A 7,465-nucleotide genomic window follows, 5' to 3' on the forward strand; every position below is an offset into this window, starting at 1 on the left:
AAATTACTTGCACCATATTCTATAAAGCGACTATTTATTTACGTTTCTCTAAGTTTTGAGGGTACCTTTAAATATCCCACCCGCACGGCAGAGCCTGGCAAGCTATCCGTGGTCTATGCCAAATAGACCAAATTGATATGCCAAATCCAGTAATAAATGGATCTCATTCCCCTAACCCTGAATATGGCAGAGTCAAGAAGGATATGGAAGGAAAGGCTGATAAAATACCAAGGCAGAAATAGGCTGCCAAAACGAAGAAAAACAAAAATGATTGTCTGTACTTTTAATGCTCATACGCTGGCATCTACTGCATCCATTGAAGACCTTATGGTACAAGTGCGAAAGATCAAGTACGACATCATTGGTCTGACTGAAACGAGAAGACATCAATCACATCATGCAGTTTTCGACACTGGAGAAGAACTGTTCCTTGGAACATGTGATAAAAGATGCATCGGTGGTGTCGGTATCCTTGTCAACACAAACTTAGCCACGAGCATTGATTCATTCGAATGCCTAACAACCCGAATCGGACGATTACACTTGAATAGATGTGGCTCACTACCGGCAGTTTCTATCTTTGTTGTCTAAGCACCAACATCCAGTTATGGTGAAAGAGAAACTGAGAAATTCTACATGGAGCTGGAGAAGTTCTATAAAGAAGATCACACCTTCTACAAGATCATTGTCGGTGATTTTAATGCCAAGATAGGACCAAGAAGATCAGTCGATGAACTCCACATCAGGACCCATGGCCTAGAATGGAACAAACAGGGTGACAGACTGTCTGAGTTCATCATGTCAACCAAAACCTTCCATGGTAACTCACAGTTCCAAAAGGCTGAATCTAAACGTTGGACATGGGAGTTTCCCAATGGACGGTTCCACAATGAAATAGACCACATCATATTCAATCGGTGGTTTTGCCTAACTGATGTTGCTGTTGTCCCAAAATTCCAAACGGGATCAGACCACCGTCTTCTTCGTGCAAAATTCTACCTCACAGAACAAGGAGAAAAGAATGCAAGGTTTAAGAAGAGGACTCCCAGAAAGACCACCAACTGGGAGCTCTTTGGCTCTGTTGCGGCAACATGGGAAAATGCCGTCATCGACAACATTGATGAGGAATACGATCGAATGATTCAACACCTCCATGATTGTGCGAGGAATGCCGAGAGAGAGATAACCACAAAAAACCGCCTTTCTTCGAACACTCTTGAACTTATTCGCCAACGTGGCTTGGCACATGCCTCAGGCAACCACAAGCGAACATCCCAACTGGCAAAACAGTGCAGAGAAGCCATCAAGGATGACCTCAAAAACAGGAGAGCAGCAGTACTGGTAGATGCGGCAGAAGCTGGGAAAAGCATTCGTAAAGCCCACCTGTCCTTCACCAACTACAAAACCAAGATGACTGCCCTCCGACATCATGATGGATCTATCACATCTTCCAGAAGGGCAATGGAGAAGATTATTCATGACTTCTACTCAGATCTCTTTAATAACCACGTCTACTTGCCCACATACCACATACCACATGATGGATATGTCGTTCCCAATGTTCTCCCTTCCGAAATCCAACATGTCATCTCGTCGGTAAAGAAACAAAGAGCACCTGGCCCAGACAAGATCAGACCTGAACACCTGAAGAACTTACCATCAGTACTCATCAATACATTGGCTCGGCTCTTCACACGCTACCTGTCTGAATGCAAGGTTCCATCCCAGTGGAAAACCAGAAGGACTATACTACTATACAAGAAGGGAGACATCCACAACATTGGCAACTATCACCCAATCTGCCTATTGTCTGTCGTCTACAAACTGTTCACTCGAGTCATCCTGAATAGGATTAGCAGAACACTAGATGAAGGACAACCATGCTAACAAGCCGGATTCCGAAAAGGATTCAGTACCATCGACCATATCCACATGATTACTAAGCTCATTGAGGTTTCTCGGGAGTTCAAGATGCCGCTCTAACGTTCATTGATTTAAAGAAGGTCTTTGATTCTGTTGAGACAGAAGCAGTCATGGAAGCCCTAGCCAATCAGGGCGTACAAACTCAATACATCAGGATCCTTCATGAGCTCTATTGCGGATTCAATACCAAGATCTCACCATTCTACAAAGAAGTAATCATCCATATCAAGAGAGGGGTTCGGCAGGGTGATACCATTTCACCAAAACTCTTCAGTGCCACCCTCGAGAACATCATGCAATGACTGGAATGGGAAAGCACGGGAGTGAAGATAGATGGTCAGCAACTACACCACCTCCGCTTTGCTGATGACATTGTTCTAATAACACCAAACATCAGCCAAGCGGCACAAATGCTGAACGATTTTAACCGTGAATGTGGAAAGGTCGGACTACATCTGAATCTTACGAAGACAATGTTTATGAGAAACAGCCTTGTTCCTGACGCTCCATTCGCTCTCAACAGAACCACCATCTCCGAATGCAACAGTTATATATACCTAGGTCAAGAAATCAACATGATGAATGACCTGGCACCTGAGTTGCGCAGGAGGAAGAGAGCGGCTTGGAATGCCTTCAAGAACGTTGAAGAAATAACTAAAAGGACAAAGAACCTCCAGCTACGAGCACATCTCTTTGATTCCACTGTTCTTCCTGCATTAACATATGCCTCAGAGACCTGGACCCTACGAAAACAGGATGAGAACGCTATTTGGATCTCTCAAAGAGGAATCGAAAGAGCTATGCTTGTAATATCACGATTCACTCAAATGAGAGATAGAATCCGGAGTTCTGATCTTCGTCAACGCTCAAGAATCAGGGACGCTGTCTCATTTGCCAAGACATCAAAAATCAAATGGGCTGGACACGTAATGAGGTTTACAGACAACCGCTGGACTAGAGCCATTACTGACTGGATTACACGGGACATCAAAAGATCACGTGGACGCCCACCTACAAGATGGTCAGATTTCTTCGTCAAGACCCTGAATGATTGGTTTGAGGCTCTGCATGTTCCTAGAACGAACAGATACCATTGGGCTACGCGAGCACGCAACCGGGATGAATGGAGATGTTACTGGCACCCGCTCGAGTAAATTGATGAATAACAGGGATTAAGTGATTAAGTGATTAAGTGATATTCTATAAGATGCCTGGATTCTACAGAGTCCTTCCCAACTAATAACAGGATCATTAAGTTCACCTCCAGGATAGAGTATTAGGCTGGAGAGATAGTACAGCAGTTAAGGTGTTTATCTTGCATGTAGCAGACCTTGAATCGACGCCCCTGCATCACAAATGTTTCCTTGAGTGCTGCCAGGAATGATCTCCAATCATAGAACCAGGAGCAAGTCCTGAGCACCACCAGTTATGGCCCAATGTTTCCCCACGCTCCTGCCAAAACAAAAAAATACACAAAACAAAACAGAATTGAGTGTCAAGGAACTTGCAGCCCTCTTATTTCTCTAGAACATGATAATATAGATTGCATAAATATTAATATATTTATATTAATTAATTAATTAATTAATATATATATAAACATGTGATAAAAGAGGCGTCGGTGGTGTCGGTATCCTTGTCAACACAAACTTAGTCACGAGCGTTGATTCATTTGAATGCCTAACAACCCGAATCGGACGATTACACTTGAATAAATGTGGCTCACTATCGGCAGTTTCTATCTTTGTTGTCTATGCACCAACATTCAGTTATGGTGAAAGAGAAACTGAGAAATTCTACATGGAGCTGGAGAAATTCTATAAAGAAGATCACACCTTCTACAAGATCATTGTCGGTGATTTTAATGCCAAGATAGGACCAAGAAGATCAGTCGATGAACTCCACATCGGAACCCATGGCCTGGAATGGAACGAACAGGGTGACAGACTATCTGAGTTCATCATGTCAACCAAAACCTTCCATGGTAACTCACAATTCCAAAAGGCTGAATCTAAACGTTGGACATGGGAGTCTCCCGATGGACGGTTCCACAATGAAATAGACCACATCATATTCAATCGGCGGTTTTGCCTAACCGATGTTGCTGTTGTCCCAAAATTCCAAACGGGATCAGACCACCATCTTCTTCGTGCAAAATTCTACCTCACAGAACGAGGAGAAAAGAATGCAAGGTTTAAGAAGCGGACTCCCAGAACAACCACCAACTGGGAACTCTTTGGCTCTGTTGCGGCAACATGGGAAGATGCCGTCATTGACAACATTGATGAGGAATACGATCGAATGATTCAGCACCTCCATGATTGTGCAAGGAATGCCAAGAGAGAGATAACCACAAAAAACCGTCTTTCTTCGAACACTCTTGAACTTATTCGCCAACGTGGCTTGGCACGTGCCTCAGGCAACCACAAGCAAACATCCGAACTGGCAAAACAATGCAGAGAAGCCATCAAGGATGACCTCAAAAACAGGAGAGCAGCAGTACTGGTAGATGCAGCAGAAGCTGGGAAAAGCATTCGTAATGCCCGCCTGTCCTTCACCAACTACAAAACCAAGATGACTGCCCTCCGACATCATGATGGATCTATCACATCTTCCAGAAGGGCAATGGAGAAGATTATTCATGACTTCTACTCAGATCTCTTTAATAGCCACATCCACTTGCCCACATACCACATACCACATGATGGATATGTCGTTCCCAATGTTCTCCCTTCCGAAATCCAACATGCCATCTCGTCGGTAAAGAAACAAAGAGCACCTGGCCCAGATAAGATCAGACCTGAACACCTGAAGAACTTACCATCAGTACTCATCAATACATTGGCTCGACTCTTCACACGCTACCTGTCTGAATGCAAGGTTCCATCCCACTGGAAAAACCAGCAAGACTGTACTACTATACAAGAAAGGAGACATCTACGACATTGGCAACTATCGCCCAATCTGCCTATTGTGTGTCATCTACAAACTATTCACTCGAGTCATCCTGAATAGGATTAGCAGCACACTAGATGAAGGACAACCATGTGAACAAGCTGGATTCCGAAAAGGATTCAGTACCAACGACCATATCCACACAATAACCAAGCTCATTGAGGTATCTCGGGAGTTCAAGATGCCACTCTGTCTAACGTTCATTGATTTAAAGAAGGCCTTTGATTCTGTTGAGACGGAAGCGGTCATGGAAGCCCTAGCCAATCAGAGCATACAAACTCAATACATCAGGATCCTTCGTGAGCTCTATTGCGGATTCACTACCAAGATCTCACCATTCTACAAAGAAGTAATCATCCATATCAAGAGAGGGGTTCGGCAGGGTGATACCATTTCACCAAAACTCTTCAGTGCCACCCTCGAGAACATCATGCGACGACTGGAATGGGAAAACATGGGAGTGAAGATAGATGGTCGGCAACTACACCACCTCCGCTTTGCTGATGACATCGTTCTAATAACACCAAACATCAACCAAGCGGCACAAATGCTGAACAACTTTGACCGTGAATGTGGAAAGGTCGGACTACAGCTGAATCTTACGAAGACAATGTTTATGAGAAACAGCCTTGTTCCTGACGCTCCATTCGCTCTCAACGGAACCACCATCTCCGAATGCAACAGTTATATATACCTAGGTCGAGAAATCAACATGATGAATGACCTGGCACCTGAGTTGTGCAGGAGGAAGAGAACGGCTTGGAATGCCTTCAAGAGCATTGAAGAAATAACTAAAAGGACAAAGAACCTCCAGCTACGAGCACATCTCTTTGATTCCACTATTCTTCCTGCATTAGCATATGCCTCAGAGACCTGGACCCTACGAAAACCAGATGAGAACACTATTCGGGTCTCTCAAAGAGGAATCGAAAGAACTATGCTTGGAATATCACGATTCACTCAAATGAGAGATAGAATCCGGAGTTCTGATCTTCGTCAACGCTCAAGAATCAGGGACGCTGTCTCATTTGCCAAGACATCAAAAATCAGATGGGCTGGACACGTAATGAGGTTTACAGACAACCGCTGGACTAGAGCCATTACTGATTGGATTCCATGGGACATCAAAAGATCACGTGGACGCCCACCTATAAGATGGTCAGACTTCTTCGTCAAGACCCTAAATGATCAGTTTGAGGCTCTACATGTTCCTGAAACGAACAGATACCATTGGGCTACGCTAGCACGCAACCGGGATGAATGGAGACGTTACTGGCACCCGCTCGAATAAATCGATGAATAACGGGGATTAAGTGATTAAGTGATTAAGTGATAAATATTAATAATCATTAGGACTCAAGCTTTGGAGACAAAGAGTATTTTGATTTCATCAATTACTACTGACATATTACATAATTTAATCAAACCAATCCTACAGTTCAGTGTCCTTTTCTGGAAAAGTTAAAAGGAAGGCATTAAAAAGAACTACACTAAAGGATATCATACTAAAAGATCTTCTGTTTCTCATTTTTGACTTATGTGATAAAAAAAACCTGAAAGATGCTACTCCAGAAAAAGAACAGAGAAGAATATGAACTTGCCATATAGTCAGATGCACTGAGAATTTACTTGAAGTTCCACACTTCCATTGAAAAAAGAAAGAAGGGCTGGCGTGATAGTACAGTGGGTAAGGCTTTTGTTTTTCAAGCAGCTGACCCAGATTCGATCCTTGGTACCCCAATATGGTCCCCCAAATATGCCGGGAGTGATACCTGAATGCAGGGCCAAGAGTGAGCAGTGAACACCTGCAGGTGTGACAGAGAGAGAGAGAGAGAGAGAGAGAGAGAGAGACAGAGACAGAGACAGAGACAGAGAGACAGAGAGATAAAGACAGAAACAGAGCGACAGAGACAGAGAGACAGTGAGACAAAGAAACCTCTGGGATTTCAAGATGTTAAAACTAATTTAATATCACACAGCTAACAAGCAATGTGTGAATCCAATTGCGTCAGCCAGTGATATTTTCCTAACTTGGGATTCTATTTAGGCATTACCTACAACCTCTCCCAAAGACTGACTTACCTTAATAAACAACGAAGGGTTGGTTCTAATGCTATCTTTCCTCTCTATAAGCTGTCTGAGCTCGGAAGATAGAGCAGTAACATAATTTTCCCACTAATATTTCAATACGTCCTACTTTTATTTAAGCTACAAATGTATCTTGGTGATTACTTTTATTTTAGGCCAGTGATTTGTAATTTCTAAGAAATGTGATACCCTGTGCTGGTGTGTGCAGAATATATACTAAAATTAGAACAATACATAGATTAGCACGCCCCCCTGGGCAAGAATGACATGCAAATTCAAGAAGCTTTCAATATTTAAAAAAAATGACTCTTGGTATCTTATTATTCCATAAGCAAGGCAGCCCGAGAGAAGACAGTTTAATGAAGTTTAAAAAGTAAAGTTTTACTATCACTTAAGCACCGAATGATTATTTTGTCTCCCATTATGGCAAGTAGTACTGGTTTTCTGTTTATTTTGTAGCACTTGTAGTACTGTCCTCCCACTGTTCATCAATTTGCTC

General features: G+C 43.0%; 1 non-coding gene across 1 annotated transcript; it reads left to right on the plus strand.

The window, feature by feature from the left end:
• Window positions 1–7,158: 7,158 nt before the first annotated feature.
• On the plus strand, window positions 7,159–7,263 carry LOC130042188 (U6 spliceosomal RNA). Its single transcript, XR_008795157.1, has one exon. It is a non-coding gene; the product is annotated as a U6 spliceosomal RNA (small nuclear RNA).
• Window positions 7,264–7,465: the final 202 nt, after the last annotated feature.

Source organism: Sorex fumeus, unplaced genomic scaffold (assembly GCF_029834395.1).
Source record: "Sorex fumeus unplaced genomic scaffold, SorFum_2.1 ptg000098l, whole genome shotgun sequence".
NCBI lineage: Eukaryota > Metazoa > Chordata > Mammalia > Eulipotyphla > Soricidae > Sorex > Sorex fumeus.